The sequence below is a fragment of the Bos indicus x Bos taurus genome, chromosome 2, assembly GCF_003369695.1.
Source record: "Bos indicus x Bos taurus breed Angus x Brahman F1 hybrid chromosome 2, Bos_hybrid_MaternalHap_v2.0, whole genome shotgun sequence".
In the NCBI taxonomy this organism is placed as follows: domain Eukaryota; kingdom Metazoa; phylum Chordata; class Mammalia; order Artiodactyla; family Bovidae; genus Bos; species Bos indicus x Bos taurus.
This window is the reverse complement of record NC_040077.1, coordinates 46,864,102-46,886,978: the sequence shown is the minus strand read 5'-3', so window position 1 is coordinate 46,886,978 and position 22,877 is coordinate 46,864,102. Positions and strand designations below refer to the sequence as shown.

General features: G+C 41.6%; 1 protein-coding gene across 3 annotated transcripts in view; it reads left to right on the top strand.

The window, feature by feature from the left end:
• Positions 1–22,877, top strand: part of LYPD6B (LY6/PLAUR domain containing 6B) — a 233,819-nt gene that overhangs the window by 184,382 nt on the left and 26,560 nt on the right. For all 3 annotated transcript variants that reach the window (XM_027561212.1, XM_027561192.1, XM_027561202.1), the window contains exon 2: positions 18,093–18,148. The gene's annotated coding sequence lies outside the window, so the exon portion shown is untranslated. The remainder of the gene's footprint in view (positions 1–18,092; positions 18,149–22,877) is intronic.

Genomic DNA, 22,877 nt, shown 5'->3' with positions numbered 1-22,877 from the left:
AGTGTACATCTATCAGTTTGCCTTCTTGCCTGCCTACTGCAGTGGTCAGGAGATTATTTATTGTTCCTTCATTTGTTGTCGTTGTTCAGACGCTCAGTTGTGTCTGACTCTTTGCAACCCCATGGATGGCAGCATGCCAGGCTTCCCTGTCCTTCACCATCTCCCAGAGCTTGCTCAAACTCATGTCGGTTGAGTCAATGATGCCATCCAACCATCTCATCCTCTGTTGTCCCCTTCTCCTTCTGCCTTCGATCTTTCCCAGCATCAGGGTCTTTTCTAATGAGTCGGCTCTTTGCATCAGGTGGCCAAAGTATTGGCGCTTCAGCATCAGTCCTTCTAATGAATCTTCAGGATTGATTTCCTTTAGGATTGATTAGCTTGATCTCCTTGCAGTCCAAAGGACTCTCAAGAGTATTCTCTAACACAACAGCTCAAAAGCATCAATTATTTGGCACTCAGCCTTCTTTATGGTCCAACTCTCACATCCATACATGGCTACTGGAAAAACCATAGCTCCTTCATTAGCTAATTTGTAAATACCTACGTGTGGGGCCAAGGAAAGAGAGTCCCAGCCATGCTGTGTGATCTCAGAACCACGGACTAGTGGCAGGCAGGAGAGAGAAGTGCATGCCGGGAAGTCCACTTTCCTGTCCCACAATGATGCTTGAGTGCTATTCGTTCAGGAATAATTGAAAGGGAGGTTTGTGCATACAGTTACCAGACAGGGGATCAGAGAGCCTCAACTTCTCCTGGCATAATTATGGTTCTTCCAGGGGATTAGAAAGCTCTGCAGTTATGCAGATGACTTGCAAAGGCAACATGAGATATTTTACTACTCAAACCAAGTTGAGCCATCTCAATAACCCAGCAGCTAGCTGACAGTGCCAATCACTATTGTAAAATCAGGCGGTTTTGTGTTGGTGAATTGCTTGGAAGCCCAAAGAGCTGGTTAACCTATTTTAAGGAGATTTTTATATTTCTGACAGGGGTGATTAAAAAACAGGCTGTACTGCTCATATCAGCAGACAGGCTGCAGACATCATATTTTCCCCAGATTGCTAAGTGGGATACAGTTCTGTTCGCAGTGTTGGTGAATGCTGGAAAAGTAATTTTGATTTGTCACTTGGTAAACTGGGCATTCTGAATATGAAGGAGTTAATCAGTTCACAGAGGGCTGTCATTAATCCATAACTTACAGGCCCTTTTGGAAATGTGTCTTGCCACTAATGTCATTGCAGGCAAAGTCACAGTCCCCTCAGAATCCTTCATCCCGAAATGGTCCCTTCCAGTCCTGCCAGGGGCGAACTCAGCTTGCACTGTTGGTTTGTATATCATCTGTATAAACTCCAATTTTCCCAAATTTACAGTTAGGAGCATTGATAGTTTAGGAGCTTTTTTAATTAGATGAGATAATCCACAAAACTGGTAAGAAATCTTTCAACCTTAGTTAAAATGGAAAGAGCTATATCTTCAGTAGAAATTGTCTGTAAAATTCTACCACCTTTGCTTATTTTTCTTGACAGTAAGGAGAGGAAATACCAGAGCTGAAAGTCTGTCCCTTAGTAACTGGCAAAAAGGTGTGTTCTGGTCTCCCGAACTTTTCTCTGGGTATATTTAATCAGTGTTTGCTGTCAAAGAAGAGAAATGTCTACTTTCAGCAAAGACACTTTGTCCATCTCGATAAACACGGCTAAGGTGACGGTAGGCCCTGTGTGAAGAAGTGAGGAGAATGCTTTTTTTATGACTGGAATGCAAAAAGACAGATTTACTAGGGACTCTGCTGGGCTTTTCTCCCTAAACTTCCTGATTCAGCGGGTGATGCAGTCTCAGGTACGTTATGTGCTGTTACACAAGTAAAACCAGCAGATTTAATGACTCTGTGCTTCTGGGTCATAATTCTTTGGTAACAGCGAGAATCTCAAACCTGCAGCACTCCTTTATCTTCCCCAGGGCACAGACATTTCTCTTCGTAAGGTGGGGTTTTGTTTTGTTTTGTTCTGTCTTTTTGCCTTAGTCTCCAAAAAGACTATAGTGAGGAAAAGAAATAACCAAGTGTTGAAATATGAACGAGTCAGAGAAAAGTATTAACCAGACTCTTGCCTTATTAGAAGTTCCCTGAGAGGCTTAATGTGGGAAGAAGCTCGAGCGGGCATCAGTCCCACTGTTCTGAGGCCAGCCTGCTGAGCGTGTGCAGGGGCTGTAGCCCCGTCACGGTCCCTGCCACCTGTGTGGGTCGGGGTAGGGCACTGGCTTAGGCCACAGGCACAGTAAAGGGCTGGGGGACCCTGGCCTGGGTCTTCAAAGTACATTAAATGGTTTTTGCTTTCTGAGTTCTCGGTTGCCCAGTGCCCCCACCAGCCACCCCTGGCTTTATTGAGGTGAAATTGACAAAATTGTGTTAAGGTATATAGCATGGTGATTTGACATGCATATTCATATATATTGCGAAATGATTACCACAATTAAGTTAATTAGCACCTCCATCACCTTACATAGTGACCATTTCTAATGGTGAAAACACTTCTTAAAATTCGCTGTCTTAGCTAATGTCAAGTATGCAACACAGTAGTATTAACAACAACAACAAATCACTGTGTTGACCATTAGACCCCAGAACTTATTCATCTTATAACTGAAAGTTTGTGTCCTTTGACTAGAACCTCCCACTCCCTCTACCCCCAGCCCCTAGCAACCATCACTCTACTCTCTAGTTTATGATTTTGACTTTTAAATTCAACTTTTAAATGATAGTGATACACTAGTTGTCTTTCTTTCTTTGGCTTATTTCACTTAGCATACGGCCTTCCAGGCTCATCCATGTTGTCACAAATGGCAGGATTTTCTTCTTCTTTTTTTTAATGTCTGAATAATATTCCTTATATATGAACCCCAAATATGTATACTACATTTGAAAAGAATTCATTCATTGGTTGATGGACTTAGATTGGTTTCATATCTTGGCTATTATGAATAATGGTGCATTGAACATAGGGGTACAGATATCTCTTAGAAATACTGATTTCATTTCCTTTGAATATATACCCAGAGGTAAGATTGCTAGATCATATGGGAGCTCCATACTGTTTTCCATAGGAGCTGCATCTTTACTATCCCACCAACAGTGGACAGAGTTCCTTTTTCTCTACGTTCTCCCCAAGAATTGTCATCTCTTGTGTTTTTCATTGCTAACCATTCTAACAGGTGTGAGGTGATATCTCATTGTGATTTTGATTTGCCTTTCCCTGAGGACTAGTGATGTTTGTGCTCAGTCACTCAGTCTTGTCCAACTCTTTGCGACCCCCATGGACTGTAGCCCACCAGGCTCCTCTGTCCATGGGATTTTCCAGACAAGAATACTGGAATGGGTTGCCATTTACTCCTCCAAGGGGTTTTCTTGACCCAGGGATCAAACCCACGTCTCTTGCATCTCCTGCATTGGCAGCCAGATTCTTTACCACTAGTGCCACCTGGGAAGCCCCTAGTGGTTTAGCACCTTTCATGTACAACAGAGGACGAGGTGGTTGGATAGCATCACTGACTCAATGGACATGAATTTGAGCAAAGTCCAGGAAATGTTGAAAGACAGGGAGGCCTGGCGTGCTGCAGTCCATGGGGTCACAAAGAGTCGGACACAACTGAGTGACTGAACAACAACAAATGTACCTGTTGGCTGTCTGTATGTCTTCTTTGGAAAGTATCTCTTCAGGTCATTTGTCCATTTAAAATTGGATTATTATTATTATTATTATTTTTTTTTGCTGTTGAGTTGTATGAGTTCCTTATATATTTTGGATCTTCATGCCTTATCAGATATTGCTTTACAAATATTTTCTCCTGTTCAGTAGGTTGCCTTTTCACTTTGTTGATTGTCTCCTTTTGCTGTGGAGCCTTTTCAGTTCCTAGTTTAAAGTATTAATAGTTACAAATGCCCCTCAAGTGGCCTCACTTGCCTGTGACCTTGGGCCAGGCCCTGCATCTCTCTGTCCTGTCTTCCTCATCTGTTTGTGGCTAGGATTGGACTGAATCAATGGTATTCAGTTGTTTTAAGCCATAGAACTCCTTACCCATTTTGTGAAATATCCAAATAAAAGCAATTTTATAAAATCAGACCTATTCTCAATTGAGTGTAGGTGAGGGATGCAGGGTACCTCCCACCCTATTCAAATCCCTTCATCTGTTGGAGCTACAACAGCTTGTAATCAGTTCAGCTGATAACAGCCTGGCTGAATGCAGGAAGTCAAACGAAAGCCTAAAAATGCAGGTAATTTTACCTTTGTCAATCCTAAATGCTTGAGACAGCGTATTTTATAAGCTTTATGTCAACCAACCTAAAATGACTTAATCCATCATAAATTTCTAAGCACCAGTCATCCTTCTTTTATATGCCCTGTTCTTGTAACTGGAGTATTTTTAGCTTTGCTGTTGTTAGTGACGTGCAAATGAATTGGGTGATGAATTCTGTAAAGCATGTCTACCTCAACATTTTAGAACTATGCCAGGTCATTCCTCCCCCCACTCCCCCGCTCCTGAATTGCAGAAACTCAGACTGTTTGCCTCCCTACCATCCACTTTTCTAACCTGCCTGCTGCTGTAACACCATGTCCCCTTTCTTAACCTCTATATTGTCTCCTTCCAAAAAAATAGCCTCTTTGCTAGAAAGATGAAAACTCAACTCCTGATTTCAACTTTCTGCAAATTCCATGATCATTTAGTTTTCCTATCAAGCTGTATTTCCTACTTCCTTCTAATATACATCTCCTTTCAGTAAGTTGTTCCCTCCCAGTTCTCTGCCTTCAAGCCCATGGTCATGTTCTTTGCCTATTTCTCTCTTTTTCTTTCTCCATGAAGACCCCATATCCTTCCTTTGCCTACCAGTACCCTTTTCAGCTCCCCTTTCACGTCCTTCCATGCTCCTTCCTCTTCAGTGGTACTTAGCAAAGAAGCAGCATGATGTGGCACCAAGATCACAGAACAGAGAGGCAGTGCTAATACTACTACCCTGGAACTCTGACACTTATTTGCAAGGTGCCCTTGGCTACCCTGGGCCTCACAGTTTCCTCCTCTATAAAATGAGGTTAATAATGCAGTATCTCCCTTGCCTACCTCACCATGTGGTCATCAAAATCAAAAGAACTATTGTATGTGAATGTATTCTATTATCACTTACTGTACCCTAAAGCACTTTTGATAATTATTAATCATCTCTGCCCTGTTCTCACTGTAGTCATTTCATGTGTGATATCTAGTCCCAATAGTTCTTTAGGTCAAAGACTTTTCTTAAATGTAAAGTATAACTCCATTTCAACTCTGTAGTGGTCATCACAGTGCTGACAACACAGCAGGTACTTCATATGGATTTAATAGAATTTTGATCTCTGGTATTTCCCAAGAACCTACTATTTCGGATGTGCTGGCAATAGTGGTCATTTAATTATCAGACGATTATTTGAATTTCTGGCATCTTCCCAAAGCAAGATTGAAATTCTAAGGATCTAAAAATGGATGTGGGAGACCTTAGAAGCAGGGTTGAATAAGTTGTTTGGGTGAGATACTCTCTTGAAAATGAACTCAAGGTAGAACTCAGTTCTTGGACCAGTTGTAATGAGTCTGATAGTCATCACTACAGCTTGTAAAATTCTGTCATGTTATTATGGTTCCCTGCATCGTACAGTAGGTCCTGGTTAGTTACCCATCCTATATATGTGCTGCACTGTCATTTCGGTCGTGTCTGACTCTCTGACCCTACGGACTGTAGCCCGCCAGGCTCCTCTGTCCATGGCCTTCTCCAAGCAAGAGTACTGGAGTGGGTTGCCATTTCCTGCTCCAGGGGATCTTCCCGACCCAGGGATTGAACCCGCACCTCATTTTGTTTCCCATATTGGTAGGCAGGTTCTTTACCATTCCCAGACTCCTAACTATCCCTCCCCTGCTCATTTCCCCAGGGGTAGCCGTAAGTTTGTCTTTGATATCTGCAACTCTGTTTCTATTCTATAAATAAGTTTGTATTATTTTTTTAAGATTCCGCATATACATGATATATGAAAGTAAAACAAAACAACAAAAAAACTTTAAAAAACTCTGTAGATGCTCACAACGGACAGGGAGAAAGTGTCAGTAAGTGAGGCTGCCTCCCAGACTCTAAGGCTACACCACATTTCACTGAGGAGACTGCTTCAGTCTGAAACAGCAAAAGAGCCCTTTGCTGGCTTCAGCTGGTGACACATTTTAGCAGTCCACATGAATTTGCATCCAACTTTTTCAAGTCAAAATAGGAAACAGGTTCTTATATTATGTCCATTGTAAGAGTCAGGGCTCTTGGTGCTCAGTAAGGTGATGGCAAATACTTCATGTAAGTAAAAATTATTTTATTTTGAACCATACAGAAATATACCATTTCTAAAAGGTATCTAAAGTGCCTTCAGGAAAATAAGCTAAACCTGTTGTGACAAACTCACCTTGGAGGACAGGGACATACTGGGTACCTCTTCCTACACTGGACATTTCATTTGCAATGAGTAAACTGGTAATCAGTAAAACTTGATTTTTCCAAGCTTGTCATATCTAGTGTACTTTATGCTTCTGGGAGAATTGAACTTTGTTGGAAGGGTGAAGTTTCTGAACTGAGAATGAGGACATGAGGGCTCTGAAGTTTGCTGGAAAACAGAGTGCTAGGCTACCAAGTTCCTAGTTCAGAATGTGGACACAGAGCCTCAACATGCTCCCCGTCAGACCACAGGTCTCAGTGTGTCCACCCCCATTCATTTATTCTGGTGATACCTGTGGAAAGTCACAGCCAGCATGCTTCTTTTTCTCTTGGTAAGAAAAAAATGTTTTTTCTCTAGACATTTCTTCTGTTGAACCAAACTAAACACATGTAGATTTGTTCCTTGCAGACTTGCTTATTTCTAGGAGCCTCCCTACAAGATTTCAGCATAAATAATACACTTCCCTACCTACTACAAGCTTAAGGGATCACTAGAAATCATTTTATAAAAGTAAATGGAGCAGTTAGTAACACTGCACAATCCACTGTATCTATAGCAACCTTCACCTGTTTGCCATTTGTGCATAAACTGTCTTCATCACTGTATTCAAACTTTAGGGCATGGACCCTGTCTTACTTAATTTTTATTTCTAGCTCCTCATATAGTGCATAGTAGGCATTCAAGAATGCCTATTGGAGAGAGTAGCATTGACATATATATACTGCCAAGTATAAAATAGACAGCTAGTGGGAAGCTGCTGTATAGCACAGGGGGCTCATCTCAGTGCTCTGTGATGGCCTAGAGGGGTGGGGTTGGAGGAGTGGGGAGGGAGACGCTCAAGAGGAAGGGGATATATCTATACACATGGATGATTGACGATGTTGTACAGGAGAAACTAATGCAACATTGCAAAGCAATTATACTCCAATTTAAAAAATATAAAGAGGTTTATATTTATTTATATATATATATATATATATATATATATCTGTTTACATATATGTGTGTGTGTGTGTATATGTATGAGTTTTCCATTTAAAAAGTTTGTTAATACTTCCTCAGCTAAGAAAAACTCCAAAGATAAGTTTGGATGGATGGTGCCGAACGTGACACTTCTATTCCAGTGCTCAGCATAATCACTTACACAGAGGAAGCCAAATCCATGGACTACATGGTATGGCGATGCCATGGCTGCAGGGCATTGCCAAATTTTCTTTGGTCTGTTCTGCAGGGCCCAGTGAGCCCAGACCCAAAGGAATTCTAGCGACAGTGCTCTCTCAACTCTCGGTCTTGAACTACCATTGCCAGAAGGTACAGGAAGTTAAGTAGAAGCCTAAGCAGGGCTGGCAGTATTTTAATATACAACCTACATCGTAGGTCTCAGTAAGGTATTAAGTTCCTGCAGTTCTGAAATTTTCCTTGAAGGATTTCATAACCAAATTAAACTTGTGAGAGTGTTGGTTATTGCTCCCACTGCTGTTTTTCTCAGTGCAAACTCCTGATTCTATGTCTGTTTGATACTTTTCTCCTGTATTTCAATTGCAGCTTTTAACTGTTTTAAGTTAATGGTGAAAACTCACTAGTATTTGCTATAAAATATGTACTAAGGGCTTGCCTTGTCTTTTCAACATTCTTTCTTTTTATTGAATTATAGTTGATTTATAATGTTATTTTAGCTTTCACATGCATACCAAAGTAATTCAGTTATTTATATGTATTCTTCTTCAGATTCTTTTTGACTATAGATTATTACAAGATATTGAGTATAGTTCCCTGTGCTGTAAAGTAGATCCTTCTTGTTTATTTTATACACAGTAGTATCTGTTAATCTCAGATTCCTAATTTATCTCACCCGCTTCTTTTTTCTTTAACAGTTCAGTTCAGTCACTCAGTCGTGTCCGACTTTTTGCAACCCCATGAGTCACAGCACGCCAGGCCTCCCTGTCCATCACAAACTCCCAGAGTTCACCCAGACTCACGTCCATCGAGTCAGTGATGTTATCCAGCCATCTCATCCTCTGTTGTCCCCTTCTCCTCCTGACCCCAATCCCTCCCAGCATCAGAGTCTTTTCCAATGAGTCAACTCTTCGCATGAGGTGGCCAAAGTACTGGAGTTTCAGCTTTAGCATCATTCCTTCCAAAGAAATCCCAGGGCTGATCTCCTTCAGAATGGACTGGTTGGATCTCCTTGCAGTCCAAGGGACTCTCAAGAGTCTTCTCCAACACTACAGTTCAAAAGCATCAATTCTTCAGCACTCAGCCTTCTTCACAGTCCAACTCTCACATCCATACATGACCACTGGAAAAACCATAGCCTTGACTAGACGGACCTTTGTTGGCAAAGTAATGTCTCTGCTTTTGAATATGCTATCTAGGTTGGTCATAACTTTCCTGCCAAGGAGTAAGCGTCTTTTAATTTCATGGCTGCAGTCACCAACTGCAGTGATTTTTGAGCCCAAAAAAATTAAGTCTGACACTGTTTCCACTGTTTCCCCATGTATTTCCCATGAAGTGATGGGACCAGATGCCATGATCTTCGTTTTCTGAATGTTGAGCTTTAAGCCAACTTTTTCACTCTCCACTTTCACTTTCATCAAGAGGCTTTTTAGTTCTTCTTCACTTTCTTTAACAACCAGACTTTATTTTCTATATCTGTGAGTCTCTTTCTGTTTTGTAATTAAGTTCATTTGTATAATTTTTAAAGATTATACATATAAATGATACAGTATTTATCTTTCTGAATTCACTTAGTACAGCAATCTCTAGGTCCATCCACATTGTGACAAATGGCATTAATTCATTCTTTTTTATGGCTGAGTAGTATTCCCTTGTGGAGAAGGCAATGGCACCCCACTCCAGTACTCTTGCCTGGAAAATCCCATGGATGGAGGGGCCTGGTGGGCTGCAGTCCATGGGGTCGCTAGGAGTCGGACACGACTGAGCGACTTCACTTTCACTTTTCACTTTCATGCATTGGAGAAGGACATGGCAACCCACTCCAGTGTTCTTGCCTGGAGAATCCCAGGGACGGGGGAGCCTGGTGGGCTGCTGTCTGTGGGGTCACACAGGGTCGGACACGACTGAAGCAACTTAGCAGCAGCAGCATTCCCTTGTATACATGTGCTGCTGCTGCTGCTAAGTCACTTCAGTCCTGTCCGACCCTGTGTGACCCCACAGACAGCAGCCCACCAGGCTCCCCCGTCCCTGGGATTCTCCAGGCAAGAACACTGGAGTGGGTTGCCATGTCCTTCTCCAATGCATGAAAGTGAAAAGTGAAAGTGAAGTCGCTCAGTCGTGTCCGACTCCTAGCGACCCCATGGACTGCAGCCCACCAGGCCCCTCCATCCATGGGATTTTCCAGGCAAGAGTACTGGAGTGGGGTGCCATTGCCTTCTCCGATACATGTGCTACATCTTCTTTATCCATTCCTCTGTCAATGGATGCTTAGGGTGCTTCCATGTCTTGGCTGTTTTAAATAGTGCTGCTGAGAACTTTGGGGTGCATGTGTCCTTTTGAATTAAAGTTTTCATCTTTTCTGGATGTATGCCCAGGAGTGAGATTGCTGGATCATGTGGTAGCTCTATTTTTAGTTTTTTAAGGAAAACAGTGGCACTAGTGGTAAAGAGCCCACCTGCCAGCGCAGGAGACATAAGGGAGGTGGGTTACATCCTTGGGTCAGGAAGATCCCCTGGAGAAGGGCATGGCAACCCACTCCAGTATTCCTGCCTGGAGAATCCCATGGATGGAGGAGCCTGGAGGGCTACAGTCCAGGTTTCTAAGAGTCGGATGTGACTGAAGTGATTTGGTGCTCATGCATCCTCATTTCAGTGTAGTATGTGATATGTATACCCCCCATGCAAGTGTTTTATTATTAGATGCATTGTCCCATCAAGTGCCCCTTAAAGGAGAAGGTGACTGTACTTTTTATACCTCCTTTCTTCATTCCACAATATTCAGCAAACACTTGGGCCCTTGCTCTGTGCCAGTCCCATTGCTGGAGATGCCAGACTACTCCTACCTTCAGGAAGCTTAAATATGATGAGAGAGGGAGACAGATACTGCCTGTGGGCACACCTTCTTCTTCCCATTGAAGAATCTGATGTCTGATGAATGGTTGTGTGGGCTGCTGGGGCATTCAGGGCCGACAGGCAACATTTATCAGTGGGCTGAGTAAAGACATATCAAGGAGAATAATTGTTCAAGTTTGGGGCTTCAGACCCTAATATCACATTAACCTGGAAAAATAGTAGCAGTGATTGCCATCAGCTGACATACCACCCCCAGAGAGAGTGGTTGTTCTAGGCAGGCCAGGCCTCCTGTGAGCCGAGTCAGGAAAGTATCCCTAATTAGAGTAGCTCCCTGAGCTGGTTCATAATTTGCTTAATCACACTCACTTCTCTAAACTATGGTTTTGGTTTTAGGCGGGGAAAATGCAAGGTTTGGGGAAAGGGAAAGGAAGCAATTAGAATTCAGACTGATCCTCCTCCCTAGTCAGTTTGGGATTGGCAGAAAAGACAGCAAATGACATCAATGACCAGGTGTAAATATAAGGAAGCTGATTTGGAAAATGGGTCCTTTGAGTCTTATTTGGGTGAGAATCATTGAGATCACAAAAGGAAGCAGCTGGTAAGTTCCAAAAACCTTTTTTATGTCAGCCTAGAATATGAATAATACACTAAATGGAGTGTAGTGCATATATTTAAATATTTATGTTCAAATGGCTGTCATTTTTTAGCCTGCTCTGCCATGGTCCCATGACTGGATACAATTGCTTTTAAATGATCATTTTGTAGATGCTTGAAAGACATTGTTTAGAAGATGAAAATTACAGCAAAGCAAACAAAGAAAATGCAGAAGAGACCATTAGAAACCAAATATATCCATCCTGGCCAACTCTATTTAGGAAGTTTTGAAGGCAGTTTAGTTGTAAGGATTAAGATGGAGGAGTTTGTAATTGGACCTGAATTTTAATTCTGTTTGTGATTTACTGGCTATGTGGTTTTGAGTAAGTTACTTTTCCTGTCTTTAAATTTCAAACTCATCTGTTAAAAGGGGATAATAATAGTACCACTTCACAGAGGTGCTGTGAGAATTAAATGAATTAATGGTGTTCAGCGCCTGACACCCATAAGCCCTCAATAAATGTTAGCTTAAAAAAAGGAAGTTGTTCTATATGAGGGCTCATGGAGGAAACCATTAGTAAAGCATTGAAAAGTCTGACCTCTGAGAGCAGCATCTGTGTTTTAGGGACTAAAGCTATGGTGGTCAACAAAACCATGCCAGGCATGTGGTAGGTGCTCCATAAATACTGATTGAATAACTGAAAAAATGGATTGTGTGCATTTACAGTGTATAAACTGGATTATTCTATGAAATTAACATGTACATTTTAAAGGAGGAAAGTATAAGGCAAGAAATAATGGGTGAAAATTTTGAGTGTGGCAAAGGTATATATTTCAAACTTTTAGCCAGGAAAATGTTTATCCTGTGATTTCCCATTAGGGATGCAGGATCTGATTTCCTTTTCTCCTCTAAGGTCAAATGATCTGGGGGAGCTGTTTGTAGCATTCTGGATGGTGTCTTCCTGACTGTCCACCCTCAGCTCCTGTCCTCTCCAGCTTGCGTAATGTTACCATGAGCCACTATTGGGGAGGGACAGGCACACATTGAAACTACTGATTAAGGATGTTCTTTTTTCCCGTTTGCTTCCACATCACAACCCTGGGGGCTCAGACGATAAAGAAGCTGCCTGCAATGCGCAAGTCCTGGGTTCTGTCCCTAGGTTGGGAAGATCCCCTGGAGGTTGGCATGGCTATCTATTCCAGTGTTCTTGCCTGGAGAATCCCCATGGACAGAGGAGCCTGGCAGGCTACAGTCCATGGGGTCACAAAGAGTCGGACACGACTGAGCAACTAAGCACATGACACTTTAACATCCCTCTGTGATGGAAAAGAGAAGCTTGGAGGTGCCAGATCCCAGAGTCCAGCTGCGTGTCTGTTCTATTTGTGAGCTGGCCCAACCCGGTGTCTCTTCTAAACTCCCCGGGGAAGCGGTTGACTGGTTGGTTCCACCCCTGTCTGTGTGCGGTGTCTTCCTCTGCTCCCTGTGTTCCAGGCCTCACACAGAAGGTGGGGAAAGGGGGTGATATTCTCTGCTTAACCCTTGCCTGAAGTCATTTCTAAGACAAGACGTGATGAACAAATACTGTCTATGGAAGAAGATGTACAGATTTGCTAAGGAGAGAATGTAGGCCTGGGACCTCCTGGTTATAGAATCGTATAAATCACTCAACACTAGTAAAGTTGAAGTTTTGAAAGTAGATAATTTCCATTTGTACCAGAGCTAATTAGTCTAAGGAAAATGGTGACAGAAATGTATTCTGTAACTTCTCAGGCAGCCCTGGAAGTCTGGCTCCAAAGACAGAGTTTTCAACGTACTCATCTCTAAGATGTTACAGGCAGGCAGCTAATATTTACTGAGTTTGCACTGTCTTCAGACATGATTCCAAGTGACTGTGATGTTCACTCACTCCCTTGAGGTTGTATTTTTTTATCTTCTCCTTTTACAGTATGGAAACTGAGGCACAAGGGGGTTAAGTGACTTCCCCAACGTTAGCACTAACTCTTAATACTTGATTCAACATGTGAGGAAACTGCCCACGAGTAAATATTTAACTTGGTACCCAGCTAAATAGGAATTTCCCCCCAACTATGTGCACAAGGAACCATTGCATCCTTTCCTGTGGGAGTGGGTTATAGGCCCCTCTTACCTGTGAAGCCTTCATGTGGAGATGGGGGAGGAGGTTGCTGAATTCTGAGATTTCAGACTGTCAGTTGGAGTCCTGGGAGATAAGCCATTTCTCATAGTTCAAAGAGCCTAACAGAAAGTGCTCATTTAGGGGCAATAAACAATGTGGGCTAATGAACATAAAAATTTTGTGTGTGTGTGCTTGTCAAAATTCTGTATATCATATTAAGGTAATTATTTTTTGTGGAACATGCTTTTCATGGCAGTTGTGCATTTTGTTTTACAACTTAAAACCTGGTTCACTGATTATCTTCTGCATTGTTGTTGTTCAGTTGCTCAGTCATGTCTGACTCTTTGTGACCCCATGGATTGCAGAACCCCAGGGTTCCCTGTCCTTCACTAAGTTCTGGAGTTTGCTCAGATGCATGTCCATTGAGTCAGTGATACTATCTAACCATCTCATCCTCTGCCACCTTCTTCTGCTTTTGCCTTCAGTCTTTCCCAGCATCAGGGTCTTTTCCAATACAGTTTATTTAAATCCTTCTAAAAGTGGAATCTGGGGTCTGGACTTTAGGAATGAAAAAGTTAGAACGGATTGGCCTGCAGTGCTAGAGGGATGTGTTGCTAATAGTCAACAGTCACAGTGGATTCAAATGGATAGACCACTCCTGTTCTGCTGGGAGGCAGCGCTTCCTGGCTGTTCTCTCCCTTTCCTACATTTTTAATCCACTGTCATATTGCAGACAACTGTGACTGTGTTCTTATTAAGATCTCAGGGGCTTTCCCAATGGAATTTGCAAAATGTAATTAAGATGGTGAATTGTCTTTGACTCCCATCCCTACCACTAAATGAGAGCATTTTTATTTGGCTCTGCAATGTTTTTGTATCATTTGCTCTTTGGATTTACAAAGTCCCTGGACCATTTAGAGAGAACTGTTGATCTTTAAATATACAGTAGGTGCTTATCCATAAACTACAGAGCCAAACCCTGTTTTAATTTAAATTTTGAGTAAGTTACGCATTCATATGGATCAAAACTCAAAACAATGAAATGAGATGTGCTTTGAGAAGTCTCCATCCCGCTTCTGTCCTCTAATTAGGTGTATTATTTACCCCCGTCCCTCCATCTACATGTCATCACTTTTATTAGTTTCCTATAAACTGTTCCTGAGTATATTTATGCATATAAGTATGAATACATATAGCAGTTTTTGTTCCCTCTCTAACACACAAAAATGACGATACTCATATATTTATAACTATCTCTATTCATATATATATATATCTCCTAGAACTTTTTCACAGCAGAATATAGGGAGTATCTCCTTTTTTTTTTTCTTTTTTTGGCTGTGCCATGCAACATGCAAGATCTTAGTTCCCCGACCAGGGATGGAACCTCTGCCCCCCGCAGTGGAAGTATAGAGTCTTAACTGCTGGACAGCCAGGGAAATCCCATTTTTTCAAATGGCTGGATCATATTCCATTTTAGGTGTGTGTATATATATATATGTATACACTCCCCTACACACACACACATACTCTTTTGATGGACACTTAGGGTTTTGTCCAATCATTTGCTATTATAAACAATGCTCCAAAGACTATCATGGCAGTATATTATTTTGCATGAAAGCAGACCATCTGTTAAAAAAATTCCCAGAAGTGAGATTTTGGGTCAAGGGTAAATGCATTTGAAATTTTAATAATGTTTCCAAATTGCTCCTTGGAGTCACGTTCCCTCCAGCAGTGTATGAAAATGACTGATTTCCTATGGTCTCCTCAAAAGAGTATTAGAAAACATTTTTATGGATCAGAGAAGTCAAAATTTGGAATTTATAAAGTATAGTTTTAATTTATATTTTTTCTATTTGAAAAGATGGTCAGCTTACATCATGTTGTTTAAAGGCCATTTTATTCATTTTTTTCCCACAAAATGTCTATTAATGTCCTTTACTAATTTTTCTGTTGGGTTCTGATAATTTTCTTATCAATTTTCAATGTTAGTGAGATTATCCATTATTTTGTCTGTGACATGAATTGAAAATATTTCCCCCAGCTTATTTGCTTTTTTTTTTAACTTATGATTTTTTTTTGTTATACAGAATTTATTGTTGCTTAATGTAATTGAATTTTCAAACTTTTTAATACATTCTGATTTTTTAATCATAGTCAGAATGGCCTTTCCCCTCTCCAAGGAAGTCATTTATATTTTCTTGTATTTTTAAAATATTTTATTACAGATAATTTTAAGCATAGACAAATTAGAGAAAATAGTATAATAAACCCCAACTACCTGTCATCCAACTTCAACAATTTGGAATATTGTGCCAGTATTATTTCATCTTATTCTCCCACCCATTTTCAGAATATTTAAAGCAAATCCCAGACATTATATTTTCTTTGTAAGTGCATCAATATATATCAATAACATGTCAAACTTTCTAGGATATAATTTCTATTTCATTATTATACCAGTGATTCCTTAAGATTATCCAGTACCAGTCTGTGTTCAAATTTTCTTTTCTGGAACACTTATGGCTTTGTTTTCTGTGTGTGCAATATGATATATGTACCCAGTTATCCCAACTCAGTTTCTTAAAGTTTATTCTTATCTTACTGGTTTTAGATGCCATTTCCCCCATATAACAGACTCTCATGTGTATTTCAGTCTGTTTTCCAGACTTTCTATTCTGTTCCATTTGTCTGTCTACTCAAATGCTGCTGCTGCACTGTTTTAATTACTGTGGCATTAGAGCATGTTTTATAGTCTTTCTGAACTAGTCATTCCCCAAATGAGATAGTAAGTAATCTACTCCAGTTCATGCTATGTAAAATGACAGAAATATACAGTCCAGCCTCCTCAGATCAGGGATGGGTCTGGTGACTTACAAATCAACAAGGAGTGGGAGTACCATGTGTGAGCATAAACCTGGTCCCTAAGAAAAGTAACAGTAATCACACTGTGGGGAAGTAAATAGTAATAACATAAAAGCTGAGAACCTGGGAAGGGTCTTCATCTGGAGCTAGGAGGAGGAAGCAGAACTGGCAAAGCAAAAAGGACATGGTTTTGGTGGTTGAAACGTGCTTCTCCCTTGGGAGCAGATAATCCTGGTTTTCTTTGGCAAAGTCAGAAAGGCCGGTGGTAGAGGAAGTTGCAGAATTTGCTGTGTAGAATTTGCTGTGTACCTGCCCTAGGAAACCCATCAGAGACATAAAGCGTGCTAAGAGCCAAGAGGGCCTGGCCGAAGTGTGCTGGGGAGACTGTGCGATCATTGTGCTCTAGGAAGTTCACAAACCTGAACAGGCAATAACCCTGAACTCCAAGGCTGCCTGTGTGCTGGCTGTGCCTCTGAAGTTGCAGGAGTGAACCTTATTGTCCCTTTCTCAGGAAACGGATGATGTTTTATTCTGAACCCTCTTTCCAGGAGACAGTATTAATTCTACCTAACAAGATACCTTTACTGGAAAGTATCTGAGAGAGGACTTCTAATATGAGTTATTATGGGCAGAGACATCTGAAGTATTTAGCAAGAGCACATTTTCTTCTTGTAGTTTAGTCGCTAAGTCATGTCTGACTCTTTTTGACCCTATAGACTGTAGCCCTTCAGGCTTTTCTGTCCATGGGATTTTCCAGGCAAGAACATTGGAGCAGGTTGCCATTTCATACTCCAGGGGATCTTCCCAACCCAGGGGTTGAACCTGCGTCTCTTTTGTCTCCTTCATTGGCAGGGAGATTCTTTACTACTGAGCCCCTGGGAGGGTATACCATAATACCTCTTTTTCCTTTTGAAATGCATGTATCTGCTGGACTCTGTCTGCACCATCACAAAAGTCCAGAAAATGATAAGGTGGTCACAGCACAAGGAAAAGACCTGGATCCATAGTGAGTGGAAAGACTGAACCAGGATGACTGTGGAATGACTTCATCCCTGGCAGACACCCTTAATAACCTTTGACAGAGCCGGTAACCTCTTCATCCCCAATTTCCTCCTTATAAACTGCAGGAGAGCATACCCGCTTACCTCACAGGGATGTGGGGAACCTTAATTAGGTTCTGATGGGAAAGTTCTTTACTGATGAGTCATGATATAGTGACTGTGATAATTTGAGGCTGCATAGCCATGAGTTGCCTGCTGCCCAGATGCAGATGCCAAAGGGTAAATGGAAATCGGTCATCATCAGAGTCAGGGGAGTGGACTTTTCGAAGTGAATGAATGGGTGAAGTCATCCTTGTTCGGGCATAATCAACAGTTCCTTACTGAGTGTCTACCCTGTGCGAATGGTAGCAAGCAACTGTATTGGAGACAGGAGGAGGTTAGCAAGGAGTGGCAGGCCTGAGGTGCATGCCCTGAGCTGGCTGCTGGAGTGGCTGTTGGCCTCCTTGGAAGACAGTAGCTCAGATTTGTGACTCTTTGGACCAGAAGTCACCTTTGCCATCAGTGGTGCGAGCTGGGTGTTGGTTATAGTTGGCTTCACATTCCAGCATGATTTAAACAATAAGAGTCACTGGGGCTCCCCCAGACCCCCTCACTTTCCAGATGCCACTCTTACCAAATCCCTAAGCTAGCTTTCTCTCTTAGGTGTTCCAGTGAAAAGAATCTTTGTGTTCATTAACAAAAGGGGAAAAGAAAAGGGACCCCTCTTTTGGCCTCTTTGACTTCTGTATTTGCATGAAGCTGTTTTACAAAGTACTTTCAAGGTGTGCTTTATTTTAAGCACAAGGTAAAAGGGACTGTTTTAGGCATTATCATAGAACACTGTCTCTGCCAATAAGGAGTTTTATGGTCTGGAAATTGGTACAGAATATGGATGAGATCTCAATGTACATTTCAAGCTGAACCTTTTTTTTTTTTTTTTAGGTGTCCTTGGGTGAGAGTAGCAGGAAGTGAAAGAGGAGGTGAAGAGAAAATTAAGGGTGAGTACAAGTAGATTTGGAAGGTGAAGTAAATGGCTTCTCTGGGAAATGAGGCTGCTAAGACCATTATCCCAATAGGAAGTTTTTGGACTGTGGAAGGTGAGAGGTGACCAGAGAAAAATCAGAGGAAGTTCTGGAGAAAGTCCTTCATTTAAGTGACAAGCCCATTGTCACATAAATATAGTGTTGTTTATTGAAACACAAGATTTTAAGGAAGGAGAATAGGGCAAATCATAACTGTGTTAATATGGAATTCTGGTTTTCAGTGAATTTATTTTTATTTTAATATTAAAAATATACAGTTTTTAAAGGTTATTTTGCATTTATAGTTATTAGAAAATATTGTCTACTGCCTTGTTGTACAACACAGCCTTGAGCCTATTTTAAACCCAATGGTTTGTACCTCCCACTTCTCCCGCCGACCCACCCCCATGCTGCCCCTCCCACCTGACTCCACTTGTAACTATTAACTTGTTCTCTACATCTGTGAGTCTGCTTCTTTTTTGTTATATTCACTAGTTTGTTATATTTTTCAGAGTCCACATATAACTGATAGCGTGTATTGTATCTTTCTGGCCTATTTCATTTAGTGTATGCCCTCCACGTCCATCCATGTTGCTACAAATGGCAAAATTTTGTTTTCTTTCTGTGGCTGAGTAATGGCACCCCACTCCCGTACTCTTGCCTGGAAAATCCCATGGCTGGGGGAGCCTGGTAGGCTCCAGTCCATGGGGTCGCTAAGAATCGGACACAACTGAGCGACTTCACTTTCACTTTTCACTTTCATGCATTGGACAAGGAAATGGCAACCCACTCCAGTGTTCTTGCCTGGAGAATCCCAGGGACGGGGGAGCCTGGTGGCTGCTGTCTATGGGGTCGCACAGAGTCGGACATGACTGAAGCGACTTAGCAGCAGCAGTATTCCATTGTTATGTATGTACCACTTCTTCTTTATCTGTTCATCTGTTGATGGACACTCAGGTTTCTTTCCCGACTCAGCAGTTGTAAATAATGCTGCTGTGAACATTGCGGTGCATGCATCTTATTCAACTAGTGACTTAAATTTTTTTCAGTAATAGCTGGGAGTAGAATTGCTGGGTCATACAGTAGTTCTATTTTTAGTTTTTTGAGAAACCTCTGTACTGTTTTCCACAGTGGATGCACCAATTTACATTCCCACCAACAATGTATGAGGGTTCCCTTTTCTCCACATCCTCACCAACATTTGCTATTTGTATTATTTTTGCTGATAGTCATTTTGACAAGTGTGACGTGACATCTCATTGTGCTTTTGATTTGTATTTCTCTAATATTAGCAATGTGGAGCTTCTTTACATGTTCCTATTGGCCATCTGCATGTCCTCTTTGGAAAAATGGCTATCAAGTTCTTCTGCTCATTTTTTAATTGGGTTGTTTACTTTTTTACATTGAGTCCTTTGAGCTGTTTACGTATGTTGGTTATCAATCCCTTATCAGTCATGTCATTTGCAAATATTTCCTTCCTTTCAGTAGGTTGTCTTTTTGTTTTTCAGTTGTTTCCTTTGCTGCACAAAATCTTTTCCGTTTAATTAGGTTTCATTTGTTTATTTTTGCTTTTATCACCTTTAATTTAGGAGACGGACCCCAAAAATATCACTGTAATTTATATCAAAGTGTGTTCTAAGTTTTCTTCTAAGAGTTTTAGGGTTTTGGTCTTACTTTTAGGTCTTTAATTCAGTTTGAGTTTGTTTTTGTATATGGTGTGACAGAATGTTCTAATTTCATCCTTTTACATGTAGCTGTCCAGTTTTCACTTACTGAAGAAATTGTCTTTTCCCCATTGCATATTTTTGCCATCTTTATCAAAGTTCAAGTTGATTATTGCTGATTATAAGTATGTGGGCTTATTTCTGGCCTTTCTGTCCTATTCCACTGATCTGTGTTTTTGTGCTGGTACCACACTGTTTTGATTACTGTTGTTCAGTCGCTCAGTCGTGTCCAACTCTTTGCGACCCCATGGACTGCAGCATGCCAGGCTTCCCTGTCCTTCAGCATCTCTGGGAGTTTGCTGAAACTCATGTCCATTGAGTTGGTGATGCCATCCAACCATCTCATCCTCTGTCCTCTCCTCCTCCTCCTGGCTTCAACTTTCCGAGCATCGGGGTCTTTTCCAATGAATCGACTCTTTACATCATGTGGGCAGAATATTGGAGCTTCAGCTTCAGCATCAATCCTTCCTATGAATATTCAGGGTTGATTTCCTTTAGGACTGACTGGTTTGATCTCCTTTCAGTCCATGGAACTCTCAAGAGTCTTCTCCAACACCATAGTTTGAAAGCATCAGTTCTTTGGCACTCGGCCTTCTTTATGGTCCAGCTCTCACATCCATACATGACTACTGGAAAAACCATAGCTTGGACTATATGGACCTTTGTTGGCAGAGTATTATCTCTGCTTTTCAATACATTATCTAGGTTTGTCATAGCTTTTCTTCCAAGGAGCAAGGGTCTTTTAATTTCATAACTGCAGTCACCATCTGCAGTGATTTTGGAGCCCAAGAAAATTAAATCGGTCACTGTTTCCATTGTTTCCCCATCTATTTGCCATGAAGTGATGGGACTGGATGCCATGACCTTGGTTTTTTGAATGTTGAATTTTAGGCCGGCTTTTTCCCTCTCCTCTTTCAACTTTGTCAAGAGGCTCTTCAGATGGTCTTTGCTTTTTGTCATAAGGGTGGTGTCATCTGCATATCTGAAGTTATTGATATTTCTCCCGGCAATCTTGATTCCAGCTTGTGATTATTGTAGCTTTGTAATATAGTTTGAAGTTAAGGCATGTGATTCCTCCAGCTCTGTTCTTCTTTCTCAAGATTGTTTTTACTATTTGGGATCTTTTGTGCTGCCAGGAGCAGTATTCATGGGTGGAATGTTCCCCATTATGGCTGTGACTGGTGTCTACATCCCCTCGGTGAGCTGCAGCCACCTCCCATCTTTCTGAGTGACTCTCTTAAGACAAGCAGGGAGGTCTGGCATGGGTTCCTATCAAATTACTGGTTTTGTCTTAGGTCCTGGTTGTATGTGAAATTTTGTGTAGCCCTTTTAAGAGTAAAGTCTCTATTTCCCCCTGTACTGTGAAGCTCCTGAAATTAAGCCCTACTAGCCTTCAAAGTCAAATGCTCTAGGGCAGAGGTCCTCAGCCTCTGGGCCACAGACTGGTACCTCCTGTCAGATCAGCAGCATCATTAGACTGGAAATAAAGTGCACAGTAAATGTAATCATTTGCACTTGAATCATCCCAAAACTTTCCCCCTCTCCTGCCGGCCCATGGAAAAATTTTCTTCCATGAAACCAGTCTCTGGTGCCAAAAAGTTTGGGGACTACTGCTCTAGGTCCTGAAGCAGGACCATGAAGGCTGGGGAATTGGACATGGGGTCCAGAATTCTTATGCCTTTTCGGAGAACCTGCACAATATAATTCTCCAGTCTGGGGGTCAACCCCCCCAGGGGTATGGGATTTGATTGTATCCTGAGTCTGCCTTTCCTAGTTGTCTTGTTGTGGTTCCTTCTTTATGTCTTTAGTTGGAGAAGATCTTTTCTGATGGGTTCTAGTCATTTTTTATGGATGATTGTTTTGCAGATAGTTGTTTTGCTGTACTCATGAGAGGAGGTGAGCTCAGGGTCTTCCTACTCCCCCATCTTTCCCCCTCCTCAGTGAAATGTTTGTGTTTAAATAAACTTACATTTCTGTGTTAGGTTCTATGATGGAGTAAGAGTACAGCTTTGAATACACTAAAGCTTCCATGGGCTCCAGTGCTATGTTCATCAAAATGTGTTCATTTTTCTCAGCTCTTTTATTAAATAAGGTTCAGGAATTTCACCTCCCTCTCTCTCCTTATTTCATGATGTTCTTTAGTGATGGTAGGAGCAGAAAAAAAGATGCATTTTGGTGGCCTTATGATATTTGCATGGGATTATAAAATATTTTTCAGCTAGATTTTTCTTGTTAATATTCTCATTTTCTTTCTAAAGCCTTCATTCTCCCCTTGATTAGTTTGTAGCATACATCCAGTTGTAACAGTTGCTCTTATACTCTCCTGGTAAAGAGGTATTGTTTAGTCACTGCAGCTATCCCTACAATGCCTGACACTTTGGTTCAGTGTGACTCACTTCCTAGTGTTTTGAGACTAGATTCACAGCTTCGTCAGGGTCCTGGAAGGAACCAGATGGCATATTCAGACTGGTGTTATTTGAGAGAATGAATAAGGGGCTATTTACAGTGGTTTGGGCTAGGTTTAGGAATATCAACAAAGGATAGTCCCAGCCTTCAGAGATGGCAACAGAGAGAAGCCATTTCTCTCCTACAGGCCTGAAGCTGTGAGTTGCTCAGTCGTGTCTGACTCTTTGCAACCGTATGGACTGTAGCCCACTAGGCTCCTCTGAGCATGGAATTCTCCATGCAAGAATACTGGAGTGGGTAGCCTTTCCCTTCTCCAGGGGATCTTCTTGACTCAGGGATTGAACCTGGGTTCCCCTGCATTACAGGCAGATTCTTTACCATCTGAGCCTTGGATAAGAAAAAATGGTTACTGGAACCCAGGAGAAGGTAGCTATGAAGTTAGGGACCTGACAGGATCTGAGAGGCATGATGACAGCCTGGCAGGGAGTGAGTCTGGGGAGTAAATACCTCAGTCTCACTCTCTGCCCACTCTCCAGTCTGCTAGTTTCTGCCATTGACCAAATCAAATTGAGAGC